Raw genomic sequence first — 20,435 nt, forward strand, 5'->3', positions numbered from 1 at the left:
AACTCGGTCACCCAAGCCCACCCAAGACTACACACCCCTGCAAAGAAGACAGGATGGAGAGCACGCCAAATATTACAACAGGGTGAGGAGAGGGCCATAGGGTCGAACTCAGTCCTCCTGTGCTTTCAGGCCCGACTTCCATCGAAGGCACCACCCGGGATCGGTAAGAGGGTTCCAGGCGCAAATCAAGCAACCAGAGCTGAGTGGTGTTCCCGTGGATACCAGGTGAGTGTAGCACAGGGATATGAGCCCGGAAGTGGGGGATCTGCAGTAACGAACATAAAATAACAGTGTTCTGAGCCCACCTGAGGGGGATCCAGGGTGAAGCACCCAAGTCGAATACTAGTAAGAAGAAAAGAACTGTGTATCTTGTTCCTTATGTACATCAGGCCCTCTGAATCATGAGACTTTGATCAGAAAAGAGTCTTGGGCACAGAAGGCCCTGTTGCTGGAAAATAGAACTGTATCCTTGTGTCGAAGAAGCCAGAATTTGTGCTTTGCTCGAGTGAACCGCCTTGCCCTGGCTTAAAGCGTGGGGAAGGGAGGCCAACGGCCTGAACATCCTAATATATACTTTTGTGAGCACTTCTTTTTTTTCATGAATATTTCCCCACACTATTTGTAAATTAGCGTTAAGGATTGGCAATAGGTTTTGTACTATAAGCCCTTTTATTTTGACAAGACTACACTGGGAGACCATTATTGTTATTTGATGGTCGTAGCTTGCTTCCATCTGTAGATTTAGCTTTAGATAGGCGTTTATCACACCCTTGTGGAAAGTTCAATCAACATCCTTGAACAGTGGTCACTTGTGTCCATCTTACTGTTGATACAATGCCTTCCTCACACTTCTCTCAGTGACTCTTTGCTGTACGATTAGTGCTGCCTCCTGGTAATCAGTATCTTTGCTGCAGTTTCTCCTGGCTCGTGTTAGTTCCCCCTTGTGTATGTTTGTAAGCACATATTTCTTACGACAGCTCGTTGAGTGCAGAACTGCGTTGACCTCATTCGGGTTCCTGAAAATGCGTGTGACAATTCTGTCCTCATCTATTTCGATGTGTACATCTAAGAAAGTGATGTGATGGTTACTTTTTTCTAGTGTCAATTCAATACAAATGTATTTTGGTTGAGATAGTGATTATATTCCACCAATTGATCTTCAGTACCCTTCCAGGTCAAAAAAGAATTGTCTATTTACCTAACCCAAGTGTGGATCTTGCCCATGAAGTCTGGGTGGATGGATAAATGTTCTGCGTCAAAGACCGAACAGGTTGGCCAGGGCGGTGCGTAACGTGCTCCCATGGCCATACCTTTGGTCTGTCTATACATAGTACTGCTAAAGAAAAGGATGTTGTTTTGAAGAGTGAAAGCTAGAAATTCCTTTTAACATGTCCATTTGTAAAGCAAAAGAGGCAGATTTGTCCTTAATATAGTAATCTATTGTGGTCAGGACTAGTTTGTGTTCAATGGAAGTGTACAGTGCATTTATATCCATGGTTCACAGAAGAAAGTATTTTTTCCATGGAACTTTGCTGATTGTGTCTAGTACATGCATAGCGTCCCTTATATAGCATGGTGTTTTGTATACCTCTGGTCTTAGGACTGTGCCTATGAAAATAGACATGTTTTCTCTAAGCCAACCTTTACCGCTGACTATGGGGCGAACTTCTGGTAATGTGTCTTATCTTTTGTGCACTTTCGGTAGGAAGTATATGGTCAGTACCTTGGGATATTCACTGCTCAAGCCACGTGGCGATCAATTCTCTTAAGGCTTTACTAATTTTGTTAACACAATTTGAGTAGATTTTTTCATAATAGCCTGGTGTTGTCAGATATTTGTCTGCCATTATGACATAGGCAGTTTTAATCAAGATCCCTATATTGCCACAATACAAATGATGTATTGATATCATCATATGTTTCTATTCTGTGCAAAGTATTTCGTTCTCGGTGGTTGAGGTTGCTAGTGATATATTGCCTTTATTCATGTAGGACTTATTTAGTGCTTGTATATCTTTGGTTACTGCCTGATAGAATTAATCTATCGAATTACTTTGTACTTGGGGTGGGACACATTTGGATTTAGGCTTCAAATTGGTGTCTCTCATGATTGTACTACTGATGCCCAATTCATCAATCAATTGTTCCATCGGCATTGATTGTCCTGTTTTCAATGATACAAGTAATTTGGTTTTGTCAAGGTCTTTAATAGTCATGGGTTGAATCTTGAACTTGGGTTGTCTCCAATTTGTGTTGTGGAAATGCTTTTTCGGTTTCAATTTACATACACATTTGTATGTGTCAATGGATAGTCCCTTGTTTAGTATTGCTTGTTCATCTACCCCCAACGTTCGATTTAATAGATTCATGACCAGGTTCACTCCTGTTTCCTTGGACGAATTAATCTTGCTCTCCTGCTGTCCGCTCTGGTTCTCATCCCTGTTCTTAGATCTTCTCCTCCTGTTGCTCCTGCCTCTCTTACCTCTGAGGTGTTACTTGGTGTTATCATATCTATCTGGACCAGATCTTGAAAGTGTACTTGTTTTGAAGGCGTTCAGTTCCCTTTTTTGGTACCGCCTTTTTTGATCTAAAAAACCTTTCTTACCTCCTGCTACTGTACTTTCAGTAGCAAATGTACCTAGGTTTCTCTCATTGTCGCTGTCCCTATCTGAGCTTGCAGGACTTACAACTTCATTCCTACATATAGGGCCTCATTACACGGTAGGCGGTAAGGGTTTACCGGTACGGGTATTTTACCGGTACCGGTAAACCCTTACCGCCTTACTACGAGGTCCCTTTGCGGGTTGGAGAAACCAACCCGCAAAGGGATCAGGGTGCTAATTACGGGTACCGCAATTTGCGGTGTCGTAATTAGCACCTTCCCCATTCCCATTATGCCCTATGGGGCAAAAATGGGAATGGGGAAGGGCAATGGGGAAGGGGGAATTACCGCCCACCAACCTTGGAATAGGGCGGTAATTCCCCTTTCCACCAAGGCGGTGCCGGTATTTTACTGGCATGGACCAAGGTGCTAATAGCACCTTGGTCCACCGCCGTCCGTGTAATGAGGCCCATAGTGTTTTATTATGTATAACCAAACGAGTCGCGATCGTGTATCAGCTCACCCAGAGTTGCCATGCACAGTGGGCCCAATCTGGGGCACTGAGTGAACATGTCTTTCACAGTCTCTTTGTTTTCCGGTAGCTGGCATATTCTCCAATACCTTGACTCACTAGGCAGTTTCAATCTCGCCCCATGTGAGGCACGCAGGGGCAGTTGGTTTGTGCGCATTAAGAGTCGCAAGCTGCACACCTTTGGGTCCGGACACTTGACTATATACGGCTGGGGCTTCTTAAAGGGATGAGTCACCGTAGCCACCGGGGCATATCTGTGAAGTGTGGCCAGATGGTCCTAATGAGTACCCCAGTCCCATCTTTTGACTATTCTAGCAAGTGCACCTTTCAGCACCTCAAAAGGCGTTCCCCGCTCCAGATCAGGGCACCAATGTAGGGTCTCAAAGAATTAATTATTTACTTTCGTGAAGCGGCCTCTTTTTGCTACCCAGATTTAATGAGCAGCGCACCTCTCCTTCTTAGGGCCATGCCTTTTAGTGAGATGAGTCCCAATTCTAATGGCAGGTGCTCCATAGGAGTGGATTGGGGCAGCCCCATAGCGCTAAGCCAAAAGAATCCCACCATTCTATTAAGCCAACTTAGGTCTCAGTAGGTAAGTGCCTCCAGTCCGTATAGAATTGCGGGGCAAAACCACTGTTTGTATAGCACGAGTATCCCAGTCAGTGAATAACCCGAGTATAGTCCCGCAAATCTAGAGACCAGAGTGGTTATCTGCTTGGCTTTCCTGATCTTAGCTTCTATGATGAGTTCGTATTGGTAGAGATTGGTTGTCTCAAGCCAAAGATACCTCTATGTGTCAGTGCATTCTATCACCTCCAACGCTGTTTACATTACAGGCTTATTGTCCTTTTATGAAGAGACCAGCATAACCTTGGTCTTTCCCAGGTTGATTGACAAGTCATTGTCCTCCGCATACCTGCTCAGTTCGTTCAACTGTGCCTTCATGCCCAAAAAGGACCGAACAGGACCAGATCGTCTGCATACAGCATTGCGGTTTCAGGTGTAGTTCCTACTTTTGGGAGACACATAGCTTTAATTGTTGACTGATTTAACATATACGCAATTTACAAGTTGAAAAGCAAAGGGGCCAATGTGCACCCCTGCCGAACACCTTTGTTTATTTCAATCTGGCCAGATAGCACCCCATTCAAGCCCAGTCTTATTCTTCCAGAGGTCTGTTGTTTAATTCCATCAATATTGGGAGCAGGCACCCCAAACCCTTCAACTTGGCCCACAACAGAGTGTGATTGACTGTGTCAAATGCTGCGCGGAAATAAACAGATGTGATATATAGCACCGGATTTATTGTGCACTTGGCACGGCCTATCAAAGTATCTAGCATTCTAATGTTATGGGTGGTATTCGACCCAGGGCGGAATCCTGTATGGAATGGGTGCAAGATACTGTGCTTATCAGCCCTTTCTTGAAGCGAGTCCAGACCACAGAAGGCGAACACCGGAAACATCCAGAAGGGATACTAATCTATAGTTTTCTGGAGCTAACCGGTCTCCTGCTTTATAAGCAGGGATCAGTATTGCCGACTTCCAAGACTCCGGTATCTTCCGGGATGCACAGACCTTAGTGAATAGCATTCTCAGGAGCTTAGCTCACCCCAGGATCTCCCTTAGGCGCTTCAGCACCCAAACCATTGGGTCCCGGGACTCTAGAGCTTTTTTAATTTCTTAATTCTTGTTCTCAGACCCTCCACCCTAAACAGTTTATATTATTATGGTTCCAGGTTGTGTGGCATAGTCAGGATGGGGTGGGCAGAAGACCGTAACACGTAAACAGTCCATTAGATAAACATGCTGCACATAAGGATCTCCCCACACTTGTTGCTTTTACTCAATACACACTTGCACATACTTGTTAGTCTCACTATAAGTGGTTTTAATTGTGAAAAAGAGCATTGAGAATATGACATCATATTCATAAGTTGCATACGTGTGCAATTATCGACATCCAACAATGACCTTTTGCCGCACGTGACATTTGTTTCGCCAAACCAATGGCTTCCTCGAGGCTAGCTGAAACAGTTGCTGGCTTTTACCAGAATGTTAGTAACCCTTATTCATATTGTGCTGCAGTAAGACACAGTTCTGAAGATATTTACTCAAGTGCTTATGTACAGTTTCCTGAATTTAAGATCCAGCACACTCTTGTTTCGTGTGGGCATAGCCCGTTTCACTTATGGGCAGCAGGTTGGGTATGCACTGCTGGTTTGCCCTCTGCGGCGTACGATTGCGGTTAAGTTCTATATCGTTCCTTTCTTCCGTTAATTCAATGTTTGATTTTTGTGAACCATTGTCGACTATGCAATTCTGTTTCATTATTTGCTAACCTGTACTCAGTGGTCGGATTTCAATGTTATGCACCATTTGTTATGACTCTTGTGACTTGCTTTTGACAAGTGAAAATAAAAAATTGAAAAATAATAATAATAAGGTCTATATCGATTTAGGTTCTGCAAAAAGTACTGCTAGTCCTCTTGATAGGATCTTTTTAGGTCCTTGTTTCCTTTTTTCCATTAGGTTTTCCTTCATGAATGAACACCCCCTGGAGTGTGATAGTTCTGTAATTCAGGTGGTTTATCTATATAGGTCCTGCGATTCGGCAAAGATTCCCTCCAGGGTGACGCCGGCATTCCGCTCGGTCATTCTGCTTACTAAAGACCGGGGTGATGGAACGAACAGACAGGTAGTGCTGCAGGGGCCCTTGGATAAATGGAGACACCCTTACAGCACAACTGTATTGAACACTGTCCCTGATTTGTTTAAAGCTCCAACTCATTTGAGGGTTTCTTAGGCAAACCTGTCAATTCGGCTTGCTTCTCAACCTATTTGTACAGTCTCGACTTATGCAGCATCTGGACATGTTGCTCCTTCTTCCTTGAACCCCTCTGTGCTCTTGGAACTCTCTTCCAGAGACTTGACTGCCTCCTGGAGCCTAAGGCAGTGTCATCATCGGGAAAGCTAGTGAAGTTGGAAGAACTATTGCCAAAGACTGACCGTGCATTTCTTAACCGCTCTTTCCTACTGGCTCTGTGTAAAAACATTCCATGTCTCTCCTCGATCAGCAGTGATGATTTATTGCACAGTTAACCTCCTAAATAGGATAGCCCCTCAAACTGGGTTTTAATTGAATTTCCTGCTCCGCAGTTGTGTCTTTGCTGTTCACTTGTGATGGAAACCTGTTAAAATTGGGGTTTAAGCTCACGGTATGCCATAAGCGGTACCTGACACCTTTGATCCTTACTCACCTACTCTTATGAATAAGGCTTTAATTCCCTCTGTGGAGCATCCGATTGGGCCGACCAGCCTGCGGACAGCTATTGCTCCGTTCCACGATAACCGCAAAGTTGGTAGAGAAAATATCCGTTGGGTTGCAGACCTCGGATTTGGATAGTTATTGACAACATACCCAATTTGATACCATAAAGTGGGTTTGCTGGAACACTCTTGGTTTCTGTTCCTTTTTGATGCACCCTCAGGGCATTGGATACATTAACTTTAGAGATGCTTTTATTCTACAAGATAAGTGGTCTATCCCATTATATGGAGTGGTAAGAATGTTTCCAATATCAGTAGTTTTGTAAATACTAACCAAGCTTTGTTGTTAGGGTGTGTGAGAAACCTGAGGCGTTTCTCACAGGTTATTCCCGAGGATCCTTTGTTCAGGAGGCCAGGAGAGGGCCATTGCCCTTGGATCCCAACCCTGATGGTAGACGAGCACGGGAGGTTCACCTGGGCAGGGGATCTTTGGAAACTGCGAGATGAGCACCCTTGAGCGAGATGCGGGATTCAAGTTTTTCCAATGCACCCCTGCCCGATATCCCAGCAGTCTTTATGGGATGTTGTGCCCAAAATCCCACCCTCCCCCCAGCACTTTCCCTTAAGGCAAAAACAGAGAAAACAACAGGGGAACTCCAAATTACTCCCAAAACCCAAAACGAATATTACCTCTCGACAACACTACAACTCCCATAATCCCATTCCCCCATTGAAATCCACAAGGACTGGGATGCTGAAGAGGCAGATGGGAGCCATGAGGATTACCCATAGGAATCAAAGGACAATGGATTCCGTTGGGCAGACTCCATGTTGCCCCAATAACGAGGTCAGGCAGAGTCAGGCAGGGAGGGACAACTATTCACACCTGACTCCAATTAACCCTATCTGGGAGCATAAAAGCAGCAGCCAGGAACAGCATTGTCAGTGAGTCGGGATGCATGAAGGTACTGGGGAGAGCCCAAGTGAGCTGGAGAGACCCTGGGAGGCCTGCAGGAGTAGAAGGAGAAGAAAACTGGCCAAACACTGGCCCTGCTTCAAGAGAGGCGATTGCAGTGTGGAGGTGGAAACTGTCCCTCCAGAAGGCAAGACCAGGGGCAGCTGGGGTTGCCTGGTGGTACCGACAGTTAAACTCCTCCCCTGGGCCAGGCAGGCAAACTCAGGTTTCTGAGAGGCAGGGGGAGAGACCCTGACCTCCTACAGATATCCCCTTTTGGCTCCTGCAGCTCCCAAAGACGGTTGGGGTAGGGTTAAAGGATATCAAAACTGGAGGATTTGGGCCCCCGCCCAGGTTTAAAAAAAAAACAATTTGGTATTTTGACCACTCTGAAATTTACCACTCCGATTTTATCTTTGGTAAAATCACATATAACCCGATCTACGCTTTACAACCTTACCTACTACAGGGCACACAGTACGCTGGATACATGTACCTCGTAATGTGGCTATGGCGACTCTGCAATCTGGTTGCAGAGACTGCCTGACATCTCCTAACACAGTGCCCCAAATTGAGGTTTTGTTATTTAAAGAGCTATTGCATGTCCCAACACTAGTGCCGAAACAATTGTAACTGACCAGTTTTGGAGCTCTAATTTTGGGCCAGAATCCATTGTTTTTACAACAGCTGCATATCACGTATGGAGGGAAGCCATGTGTCAAATCGCTTATGTTTATGTTTATTATGTTTATTAAATTTATATAGCGCTTTAAACCAAAGCGCTTTACAGTATAACAACAAGGTACAATAGTGAAAGAAGCATATTTACAAACATGAAGCAAACCAGTGATATAGTAAGTAGAACAATGTACTTAAAAGGAGGGGGAGAGGAGGGAGAGGGGAGAGGAGGTGGGTAGGAAGGTTTTGATGTCTGAATTGAGGTCAGCGTGAGCGGGAGGAAGGGGGAAGGAGGGAGGGGATGTGAGGTGGAGGCAGGCCCCTGGTGGCCCACTGATGTTTTCAACGTCTGATTTTTCAATGGCTTAATCTTGTGGATGCCCTTGGGGGACTCCTTCTTGTGTTTTATGTATATATCGAAGAACATCCATATTAACTTCTTTTAAACAAAGCATGAAGTGTTGTGTTAGGAAAATAGTTTCATTTGATTTTAATTAATTTTATCTGAATTTGTTTTCATTTGTTTGTATAATAAATAATAATAATTTAGCATTTAAATAATGCTACAAACCCTCAGGCATCTGAGCACTGCTTATCATTACCCACGGTGTGTGGTGCTCAGGGAGGATGAAAGGCTGAGTTTGGCCCTGCAGGGATTCGAGCCTGCATCAGCTGGCTATTGGACCGGCTATGGCCATTAAGCATTGATTTATATAGATCACTAATTTCTGTTAATATAATACTTTGTTGTTAAATTGTGCACAAGGTTTGTTGTATTTAGAACCAATGCACAACAAAAAGAAAATAAAGAAATATAACCATCTGAGGATCTTTTTTCAATTCCCTTACGAGCCTTGTAGTAGTAGGATTGTCGGTTTTGCACAAAATTCCTAGAAGGGAGGCTCAGAAATGAAAGTATTTCATTAATATGTTGTAGTGAGCTTTCAGTTTACAAACTAAAGCAGGGACGGGGATATATGGTGAAGGGCCAGTTTCTCAACAGAATAGGGCCCTCGCCTCTTTCTCTAAAGGAAGTCAAAACAAGTCAAGTTCCAGAAAACAGTTCCAATAATCCAAACCAAATGATGGGTACAAATCAGAAATGTCCAAAGTTGCTTCCAGTCTCAACCAAAGGTGAAGAGTTACATCACACGTTTATTTCTCAAGGAGAACGCCATCACTCTCCCAGGGGCATACCTGTGGGGGGCTTCCAGTCGCCTTAGCTCTGGATGTAAACATTCTCCATCTGCAGAGTCTCACAGGGAGATGCTTTCAGGGTCCTCCTGTTTACTGCCTCCGAGGGAGCTTCTGCGGGGCATACCCCTCGTGGACCGGCACCCACTTCCGGCCAAGCTGGGCAACCGGTTTGCGCTTCTGAGCATGTCTATGGTGAGAGTCCCTCTACTCTCCCCTCCATTCCTCTGCTCCTCTCAGGGATTGCCCTGGACCCTCTTCCTGCTCTGTCTTTCCTGTCCCCAGGCATAGCCATCCCCTCTCGATTCACCATCTGCCTTTGCATTTTCCCCTAATGCAACCTGGTGCCCCTGGACCTCCCTAACTCCTCTGTCTCAGTAGCATGTCTCCTCTTCTTCTCTTTCAGGGTCTAAGTCTCTCGCCCTGTCCAGGCTTTCATCCCATCCATGTCTCTCTTGATAGTGGCTGTCTCTTAGATCACAGAGCGCTTTCAAACTCCCATTGTCTCCCTCTTTCACCTGACGACACTGCTCTCCTCTTCTAAGGTTTGTCTCTCCTTTCTCTGTACTTTTTCTTTTCTTCTGGGCTCCCCAGTGATCTCGCTCTGGTATCTCTTGATTGTGGTATCTTCCTCTGCCCCTCATCCTCCACCACCTTTTTTGCAACGCGTCGCGCTGTGCATGCTCTTCATGCTGTTAGCTTCCCTACACAGCACAACTGTCCTCTCGCTCACTGCCTCGCCTTTCCTTCACCCAGAGGGTACCTTTAGCTCAGGACTCTGCAGCAATATAGCTGTTCAAGCTGCTATGTCCTTTCTTTTCCCTTCGAACAATGTCTTCTACTGTCCTCTTTCTAATATTCTCCTTCTCTTCCCTAATGATAACCCTTGTGACGCTCTCCCTGGTGGTATCCCGCTGCCACTGCTTTAAAGTAATCTCGCTCTCTACCTTAGCTTAAACCTTCATGCCTACTTGAAATCACTATCCTGCTTCTCAGCTAAACCAATTCCTTTCTTTTTAAAACTTATAGCCTTCCTCAAATTTCTGCAAGCCTCTTTGTATCAAATCCAACATTCCCCTTGCTCCTATTATATCACCAAGCACCAGTCCCAGTCTTGTTGGCTCCTCTTCTGGATTTGCTTCATACCGAGTAATCCTGCTTGGGGTCTCCCAGGGCCCACTGCTTCCTCCTTGGTGCCGCTCGCCCATAAATTGATGTCTGACTGGGCTGGCTGCTTTTTAAAGGTCAGTTTACCCTACCCTTAGAGGTGGCCTGAGCACATTGGATGCTGCCTTGTGCCCAGGGCCACCTGATGTGTAGGGAGCTGGCCTAAGGTCATATGAAGAAAAGCCGCCATTTTGGTTTCTTCTTTGAATCCAGGATAGCCAGTGATGGCCGTCTGCCTGCCTAAGCCACTTGTATCCTGCGTGTAATGTAATGTAGTGTACACATTGGAGAGATATTAGGAGTGGCATTTGTACTGTGTTTCACTTATGTTTTATGAATTTCTAAGTTTTTCCTGCATGTTTATAGGAAAGTGCCTACAAATTGGTATTCAGGGTGTTTGGGAGTTTTGGGGTCCCCAAAGAGGGGTCCTGGGTTGCTCAATGTGGTCATTGCAGGTGGATTGGTAGCTCACCACACAGCCCACATCATATCCACCTGATTTCAGTTTAAGGCTTGCAGTTTCATGATGTTTTTTCTTTTCAACCTTTCCATCTGTATTCATCCACTTGTATTGTTTTCTCTCTGCATCTATCCCAGGGTTCAAACCAGCTCCTGGGTGTCGGGCATCACCCTGCAGGCAGGAGCTACCGCAGGGGAACCGGGAGCTACCGGAGATGCTCCCTGTATCCATTTGGTATGAACCATTGTGTTTAAATGTGTATTAGATGTGTCCTAATCCTTCTTTATTAACATTCTCAAATACTCAAAGTTAATACCACATTTACATGTTGAGAAGGCACTAGTTGGGCCTAGGAGCCGCAAGGAGCTCCTGGAAGCTGTTGGTTTCAGGCTAACCAGGCTCTACTATGCTAGAAGCAGGAGCTAAACAGCTCCCAGCGCCCCTCCATTTCGAACCCTGTTTCCACACTTATTTTTCGCTGCAAAATAAAATGTCTGCAACTAGTATTTTTCCACATTTATTGAAATGGAAAATGTGGCGACAAGATGCCGGAAATTGGCTTGATTCTTGCAAAGCAATTCCATTGTCATCTTTGCAGCAAGAAGCTGCTCCTGCTGTTGCTGCTGCTGTGAGAAGAATCTCGGGGGCCATTTTGACACATTCAGAGGGAAACACACGCCTTTTCTTGCCTCTCTGTTTTGTTAATTTGCAAAGCCAATGATTAGCAAAGCGTGACTGACACCCAGGGAGCCGAGCAAGGGCCGCCTTTTGTTTTTTTTCCTTTTTTCCCCCCAAGTGAATACTGAAGGGACGCTTTCGAACATGTGTAAAAATCAATCAAAACTGAAAACAAGGAGCCTTATTTATTGTTAATGTAAACCCCACCATCCTGTGTACACACACAAGTTAATGTACGAACACAACGTCATATATTTCATAGACATTTGAACTTTCTTTGCGAAACATATACACAAACACCACACAGAATACTTTCCGTCAGCGTTATTCTATGATATACTTTCATCGTTATCACTGCATTTTTATTAAGTACAGGTTTCAACAGACCTGAGGTTTTCGACGTAGCATATTTATAGTTAAAGTGTACATAGCAGGCAACTGTCTAGCTCAGGGTTGGCCAACTCCGGGGGGCTTCGAGGGCTGGAATTCTGATGGGTTTTTAGGATATCCCTCAGTAATATTCATGAGGAAAAATGTGCATACATTTGGAATCATTGTATGCACATTTATCTCATGAACGTTAAAGAGGGGTATCCTGAAAACCCGGCATTCGATCCGGCCCTATAGGCCTGGAGTTGGACAACCAGACTCAAGCTGCTTAATTGTGACAGTCTGTTCTGACAGGCAGCCCGCATATTTGACCGGATCTGATATAGCACCTATGATGGATGCATTTGTCCCATGTTGGAAGTTACTGCTGAAGCACCTTTTGGAACCTCTATGGGAGACTGGGGACCTCAGGAACTTACTAGAATCTATCTCTACCTACTGTGGGAGAACCTTTTTAGCTACTATCAAGAGTGCCTGACTTGCAGGAACCACTGTATGTGTCTCCTGATCGACGCCCGGTCTGTATGAGCTCCTAATATAGCATCAGCCAGAGTTGTTCTGTCTCATTGAAACGTAGTTCTCAGACACTTCAGGTTCCAGACATTGCCCAGCTGCTACCCCCCATCTTATTCAATTCTTCGTGCTAACCGGCCTAATCATCGAAAAGGTGGCGACCTTGCTCGTTTTCATCTGGCATCCCTTAAGTGCTCCATCATCCCTCAGAGTTTTGATATTGCTTGTGAATGAATGCTGATCAGGATATAGCCTTTTAGCAACATTACGCTGCGCATATTATTGATATATCATCCACCCTCCCATGTAACTAATATTTGTATTAACTGTTTCTAGCAAATGACCCTGATCTGGCGCTTGTTTACACTAATTTGATTTTGATGGGCGGTTTTAATTTTCGGGCCAATGAGGCTTTTGACCTTCACTTAATTTCGCATTTGCCAGACTGTCATCTCCATTTGCCAAATGACCTGCAAACGCTTATAAAGGGAGTACTTTGGGTCTAGTGAGCCTTCCCTAATGACCATCTTCCGCCCGTTACCAGTATTATGGTCCGATCACTTTCCGCCGCCCTTCTTCACCGTCCTGCCTGGGGGTGAAAATTGGCCCTAAGAGATAAAGCTTATTGTCTTCTCCGCCCTTTACCAGTGTTATGGTCCGATCACTTTCTGCTGCCCTTCTTGACCGTCCTGCCTGGGGGCGAAAATTGGCCCTAAGAGATCAAGCCTATTGTCTTCTCCTCAGTTGGGCTAAGGTCTCTGCTAAGCAATTGATGGTTGCTTTGAAGCAACATATTCGGATAGCTCGGGTAGGGGGTAAATAGGATGCATGTGGAGCACTAATAACTGCTTTGTCTCTCACGGCCGATGCACTGCGCCTCTTAAGTAGGGTAGGTGCTGTCCTAAAGCATCTGCCCCCTGGTTTTCGCTGGACCTGAAAGCTCTCAAGTAGAATTGTCATAGAGCTGAGTGTAAATGTCCCATTGCTTATGCGGCGTCGGCTAAAGCTGAATATAAAGAGATTTCTAATCAATATAAACCGGCAGTCTAATCTCAACATTACGCTGACCGCATTACTACCTCGTCCTGCACTTCACGTGAACTGTTCAGAGTGACTAAAGAGCTGCTGGTCCCAGGTTCGGGTGGGCTTCCCCTTTACACTCTCAATTAACGTGTGATGTGATCAGTGTTTTCTTTGTGGAGAAAATTGAAAAAATTAGAACATTGATTATGTTGTCTGGGCTGTGCTCTGTACCCAACCCTTTCTCGGTGACGTAAGCTTCTCTTGCTTTGACCGTTTCTGATGAGGTTATACCGTTGGCTTTGTGCAAACTAAAATCGCCCTCGCCTGCTGATCCCATCCCACTGAGTCTGCTGCAATTATTGCCTGTAGATACTATTTTACTTTTTACTGTGGCGCTTCAACACTCCTTTGAGAGTGAGGTTATCCCAGCTCCTTTGAAACATGCCATAGTTGTCCCACTCTTGAAGAAGCCCTCTATGGATCCTCTGGCCCCTGCGAGCTATCGCCCAATTTCTCTGCTTCCAGCAATGATGAAGCTGACGGAAGTTGCTATTGTGACCCCCAGCTCTCTAGGGTCTTAGAAATCCATGAGAGGCTGCACTCTTTTCAGTCTGGTTTTAGGCCTCCTATGGGTATGGAATTGCTCATGGTCTCGATTCTGGACGATTTGGTTCTGACCTAGGACCGTGGGGAGGTGGAAGTTTTTTTGTAATTTCTTTTTTTTTTAAACTCTTTTTATTGTTCAACGGTGGTCTCAACAGTTACAGCAACATACCCCATCAGGAAACACAAGTCGATAGGCAAAGAAAACATTTACGTTCAACATTATATGGACATTTCATCATCTGAGAGCAACTCACACAGATAGGCTCGGAAAGGGCCCCATATGTCTTTTGGTCGGCTTGCCCCCGGCAAAGTCAAAACAAATTGTTCCTCACATTCATTAATGTATGTAAGTTCACGGAGGAAAGTGGTCACATTTGGTGGCACAGGCATCTTCCAGGCTTGCAGGATACATTTCTTAGCCACAGCACATGCGATATTAAATAGCCTCCTGGTTTTCTCCGAGCACTTGCCAATGTCTCCAAATAAATATTTCTGGGGGGTCAGCTGTGGGGGTATCTGTGTAATTTCAGTCAATATTTCGGCCACCTCGCCCCAGAATCTCAGGAGAGCTGGACACTTCCAGTACATGTGAAAGGAGTCCGCATCTAGGGCCCCACACTTGGGGCATTCCCCCCCATGTTCCGCAGCAAATTTTGCCATCTTATCTGGCGTGTAGTGTAACCTATTTAGGAGTTTAAATTGTATCAAACGTAATCCTGCATTCAATGAAACCTTTTTTGTGAGTGAACAATGTCTGCTCCATTTGTCCTCTGGGATAGGCATTTGCAAGTCTGTCTCCCATTTGTCCTTGACCCGGTTCACCGAGGGGGTGTGGGCCTGTACTGCCCCATATAGTTTAGAAATGCCTAGCCCAGTCTTCATTGTGATGAGTTGTGTACACGGGTGTTGAGGAGGTTCATCTGGGAACATTGGCCATCTTTTCTGAAATGCGGCCCTTACTCTGTAGTATTGTAGTATTTTGAGTGGCCCACCCCCCATCGCTCTAGTAAAGTCCTCTCTGGTTGCAAATTTACTATCTATAAACATATCGCCCACTTTCATTTCCATGTGTGGATCCCAGACTTCCTGAATACTCAGATCCGACATAGGGGGGATGCCCGGAAAATTCCACAAGGGGACTTCTGGGTTGTATGGTGTTTCCAGCTTCAGTCGTTTAAATAATGCCCCCCAGGCCCTGACCATGCAGCTAACCAGATCGTAATCACAGGTGTCTTTATAACGTGAATTAAATAGGACCGACTTAATGTCCGCTGGGAATATAGTTTGTGCTTCCACCCAGGTGTGTGGTGCAACCCCAGGTTCCCGTACCAATATTTTGCAAACTGTGCCTGTGCGACCGGGTAATAGAGCTCAAAGTCTGGAGCCGCTATGCCTCCGGTGTCGTAGGGCTCTGTCATTTTCTCCCACCCGATTCTGGCCGCCTTCCCGTTCCATATAAAGGTTACTACCAGCGACCGTAGTCTCGAGAAAAAGTCTCTACCCGGCCATATGGGTATATTTACAAAAAAATATAGTAGTTTGGGGAGAGCTATCATTTTAAGTAGGGCTATCCTGCCGTACAGGGATATAGGGAGGTGTCCCCAGATCTGTAGCTTGGTGCCCAATGTTTGCAGCGCCTTCTCATGGTTGTCCGCATAGAGGGTTTGCCTGGTCCTAGACACTAACACCCCGAGATATCTAATATATTGGTCTGACCATTTAAGGCTGCAGGTGTTCGCAGGGCATTTAGTGTTGGGTGTGAATGGGAATATTTCCGATTTGGTTATATTGATGACGTATCCTGAGTAATCCGCGAAATCATGTAAGTCAGTCATAATGGGTGGTATGTTTATTTCTCACTCGCGGACGTAGAGTAACGTATCATCCGCGTAAAGTGAGATTAGCTGGATAGAGCCTTTCATGTTAATTCCCTTGTCCCTATGTCTCAGCCAAACCGCAGCTGCCATAGGTTCAATAGTTAGGGCAAACAAGATGGGTGAGAAGGGACAACCCTGCCGAGTTCCCCTACCCAGTTTGAACATCTCAGAAATGGTTCTATTCGTGCAGACTTTGGCACCCGGAGCAGTATAGAGCAGCCTTACAAATCTGATAAACGCCGGCCCCACCCCAAACGCTTCCAAAACCGTGAAAAGGTAGACCCATGATACAGAATCGAACGCCTTTTCGGCGTCTAGGGCTACAGCTGCTGGGCTTCTGCCGGAGTCAATCTGTGCTATTATACTAAATAGTCTGCGGAGGTTCAGCGCGGTGGACCTCTGGGGAATGAAACCATTCTGATCGGGATGGACTAGAGTGGAGACCAGGGGCAACATTCGATTTGCCAGTACTTTAGCAAAAATCTTGGCATCAACATTGATGAGCTAAAGGGGCCTGTATGATGACATGTCGCTAGGTGGGCGCCGGGGTTTGGGGAGCACAGTGATAATGGCTTCCCTCATCGTCGGGGGTAGTATGCCTCCCTCTAGAGCTTCCTCCCAGGTTTCCAAAATTATGGGGATCAGTTCGGTGCGGAACTCCTTATAGTATGCAGCCCCCAACCCGTCAGAGCCCGGTGCTTTGCCCGACGCTAGCCCCATGATTGCCTCACTCATTTTTTCCGCAGTGACCAGCTGATCTAGTGCCATTTTACTCTCGAGTGAAAGTTGTGGGAGCCCTAGCAACGCTAGATATGTTCTAATCTCAGTAGTCGTCTTCCCATCTTTGTTTGAATACAGCGTCTGGTAAAATTTGGCAAATTCTCCATTTATCCCCTCTTCGCTCGTCAGTACCTCGCCAGCAGCGTTTTGTATGCCAGTGATTGGGTATGGCTGCCTCTCATTTTTAATCAAGTTAGCCAATGTTCTGCCCGCCTTATTGCTTTCACCATATCTGCGTGCTCTGGCAGCGGCCGCTATATATTGTGTTTCTCTAGCAGCCAGCTCATTAAAGGTTTGGATATGTTTATTAATCTCGGCCAGAACGGCCTTATCGTGTTTATGGCTATACGTCCCCTCAAGGCTGTACAAGGTATTTCCTACCCCCTTTAGCTCCCTCCTCACTCCCTTCAGGAGTCCAGTGGATTTGGAGATAATTGCCCCCCTAGCCCAGACCTTAAAGGTTTCCCATACCGTGGAGACTCATGCCACCGACCCAACGTTATTCTTGAAAAACTCTGTTATTTCTTCCCGTAGGGTCTCCGCTACACCCAGGTCACCAAGTATCGCACCCGGCATGCGCCATCTTCTGGCAGGTCTAGGAGCATCTCTCATCCTGAGCTCCAGCGTAACAGGGGAATGGTCGGAAAGTGTGTGGGACAGGATTTCGCAGCTGTGCAGTGTCTCGGAGAGGTTCTGGGATAAAAAGAAATAGTTTATTTGTGATTCACTGTCGTGCACAGATGAGCAGTGGGTGTAATGTCTAACGTCTAATGTAATGTGTGCCATGCATCTATTAACACCATTTGTGGAAGGAGTTGTCCCAGTGTTAGTGCCATTTTGGTCGGTGTCCTCGTTTTCGTAATGGATCTATCCATTACCGGGTTCAGGGCCATATTGAAGTGCCCCCGCCCCATATCATGGAGGAAGCATCTAGTTTATTGAGGGTCTCATATATGTTTAACTAAAAATCTGGGTCATCGATGTTGGGACCATATTTATTAATCAGAGTGATTTGCTTACCCGCTAACTTCCCCCACACAAGAATGAACCTCCCCATCACATCTACCTTGTGCCCCTCTGCCCGGAACCCCAGTGAGGGATGAATGAGAGTGATGACCCCCCGGGACTGGGACGAATAGCTCGTATAATATCGTGTCTTACCCCATTTGGGCATTATATTCATATTTACTGCGCCCATAGCGTGGGTCTCCTGTAACATCACGATCTGAGGGCAATGTCTAGAAACATAGTTATTGACCTTCCTGGCCTTCATCGGGTTTTTTAAACCTCTTACATTCCAGGACAGCAATGGTATTCGCAATCCCCCTGTGGTAACATTCCCATGTGTAATGACACTTGCCATACCATCATCCAATTCCAGTATTCACTCGGCGGGGGCAGCAACCGCAACTGCGAGACCACTTAACCTTCAAACCAAACTTAACAACAAAGCAACTTATCCCCCTCCCCCCTTACATCCACAGCTCAATGCAGCCAACTGTTGCCTCGTAACCTGATCCCCCACCCGCATCATATCCCCCAACTCGACGATGCAACCCATGAACACTCATAACTCGCCAGGTGGGCTTTCCTGTTGAGTTAGTGGACATTTCCAAAGGGGCAGCCACTGTCGACACTTGGCTGCCCACTCCGGAGGCCCCAGGCTCAGTAATTATGGAGATCAGTCCAGTCCAGTTGTGTCGACTTATATGAAGGACGGTGAGCAAGATACCATGTCGGGGATGGTGTGGTTTCATCCTTTTGTCAGATCTCTTCAGTCTTCCCCAGGATTGGGTCTCGCATTTTGATCCACATTTCGGTCTCTAGGGGGCAACGGGATGGAGGACTCCACGTATGCCATAGTGTCATGCCCCGCGTTCCTGCACACGGATGACTGGGGTCATCCGTTTCCATGTGGAAGTTGCCTTGGCGACTATTTCCAAGCCGCGGGACACGCCGCACTACCTTTCCCAGCATTCCCCCTTTTTGCGGTCACATGACACGCCAACAACGCGTCTCACGTCCTGGGAAAGAGACTTGTATTTAACTCAGATTGTCCATGCCACGGGTGCTCCTAAAACTAAGCAGTTAGTTGAAGTGCCCGATTCTCGTTATCCTGTTTTCTGAAATCTCCTCTTGCTTTACGGACTATTCCATACGTCTCCTCCCTTACCATTTCTGGCGCTAAAACCCTCGACTGTTTTCCCTTTGGTAATCGGACCCCTGGCTTTGTATACGGATTGCTCTCTCCGGCTCCTGTTTGTTGTGACGTTTTCGGATTTGCTTCCTCATCACTGAACTTCAAATTAAGCTTTGTTTATCTCTTCCTGCTATCTCCACGGACTTCCTAATTCCCCTTCAATATTCTACGCATTCTGGATTGTTTAATGGTACTTTTCATTTCATCACAAGACACATCACTCTACGCATCAACGTGACTATATGGACGCTTTCCTGATTCTACTGGTCGCTACCTGGATTGCTTACCATCACTTCAGGGACGCTTTGCTGAATTGAACAAGGGATTTCTTTTTGGACATTAGCGGCGCCCTCGTGCCGTTTGGGTTAGGTGAACCTCTACACTAACTTCGACCAACTGGGACCTTCTTCCTGCATCACCTGGTTTTCGTGGTGTGTTTGGACTCACATAAGGTTGTGGGATATCTTTCTGGCTAAGCAGGTAAGAGAGGGTAATTGTGGGTGGCTGGTCGCTGCATTTTGGATAACCCTAGTTCATCCTATTGAATCATTGTTTTGTTTGCTCCCTTAGCTCTGTTGTCGCTGCTCCTGCCTTTTCACTCAAGCCCCTGGCCTGTTAGTTATTATTAAATTCCTACAGGCTATGCTCTTGGGGGGGAAGTCTTGTTTAGCATCACGCGCAAGGTGTCCCGGAAGAATCTGGTTCACTGCACGTTCAAGCTACCCCAGAGCGGAAAGGGCTTCCCGAGAGTGGATGCTGACTGTATCCTTTATACGACTGTATCCTTTATAAAGTTTGTCTAAACTGTGACACATAGCTTCAGCAGGGTTCTCAAAGAAATGGGCCTTCCCTCTGTGTTGGATTCTCATTTTTGCGGGGAACATTAATGCGTAAGGGACATCACGGAGCCGTATCGGAGCCGTATCTGTCTTTTAAGCATCTCATAGGACCTGCGCTGTGATTGTATGTTCGCAGAGAAATCCGGATAAATGTGGATTCTATTTTCCTCATATTTTAGCGTACCTTTTTCGCTGGACAGTCAGAGTATTGTATCCCTGTCCCGATAGTTGAGGAGCCGTGCTATGATGGTACGGGGTGGAGCGCCTGGCTTCGGAGAGCTCTTTCAACAAGGAAGTGGTCCGAAAGGGATCCTGTCCCGAGCAGTTCCTCCACTTGCCTTTCCATGGAGCCCCTGCCGAATGTCTCCAAAACCCCAACTATCCGAATGTTGTTTCTGCGGGACCTCGATTCGAGATCCTCGCACTTATTCAGGGTTTTGCGCAGCTCGGTTTGAAGTAGAGCTATGTCGCGGCCATGTTGTGGAGCACATCTTCGTTGGAGCTTATTCTGTTCTCTGCCTCTGTGATGCGCAAGCTTTCCTTTTCCACTCTCGCCTTAAGGGAACCAATTGTAGCTACTATGTCGTCCAACTTGAAGTTAACAGCCAGGAACCCATTCTGCACGATTGTTGCCAGGCGATCCAATGGGTCCGTGTCTCGGGTTTTGGATGC

Source organism: Ambystoma mexicanum, chromosome 1p (genome assembly GCF_040938575.1).
Source record: "Ambystoma mexicanum isolate Mex_15411 chromosome 1p, UKY_AmexF1_1, whole genome shotgun sequence".
NCBI classification, from domain to species: domain Eukaryota; kingdom Metazoa; phylum Chordata; class Amphibia; order Caudata; family Ambystomatidae; genus Ambystoma; species Ambystoma mexicanum.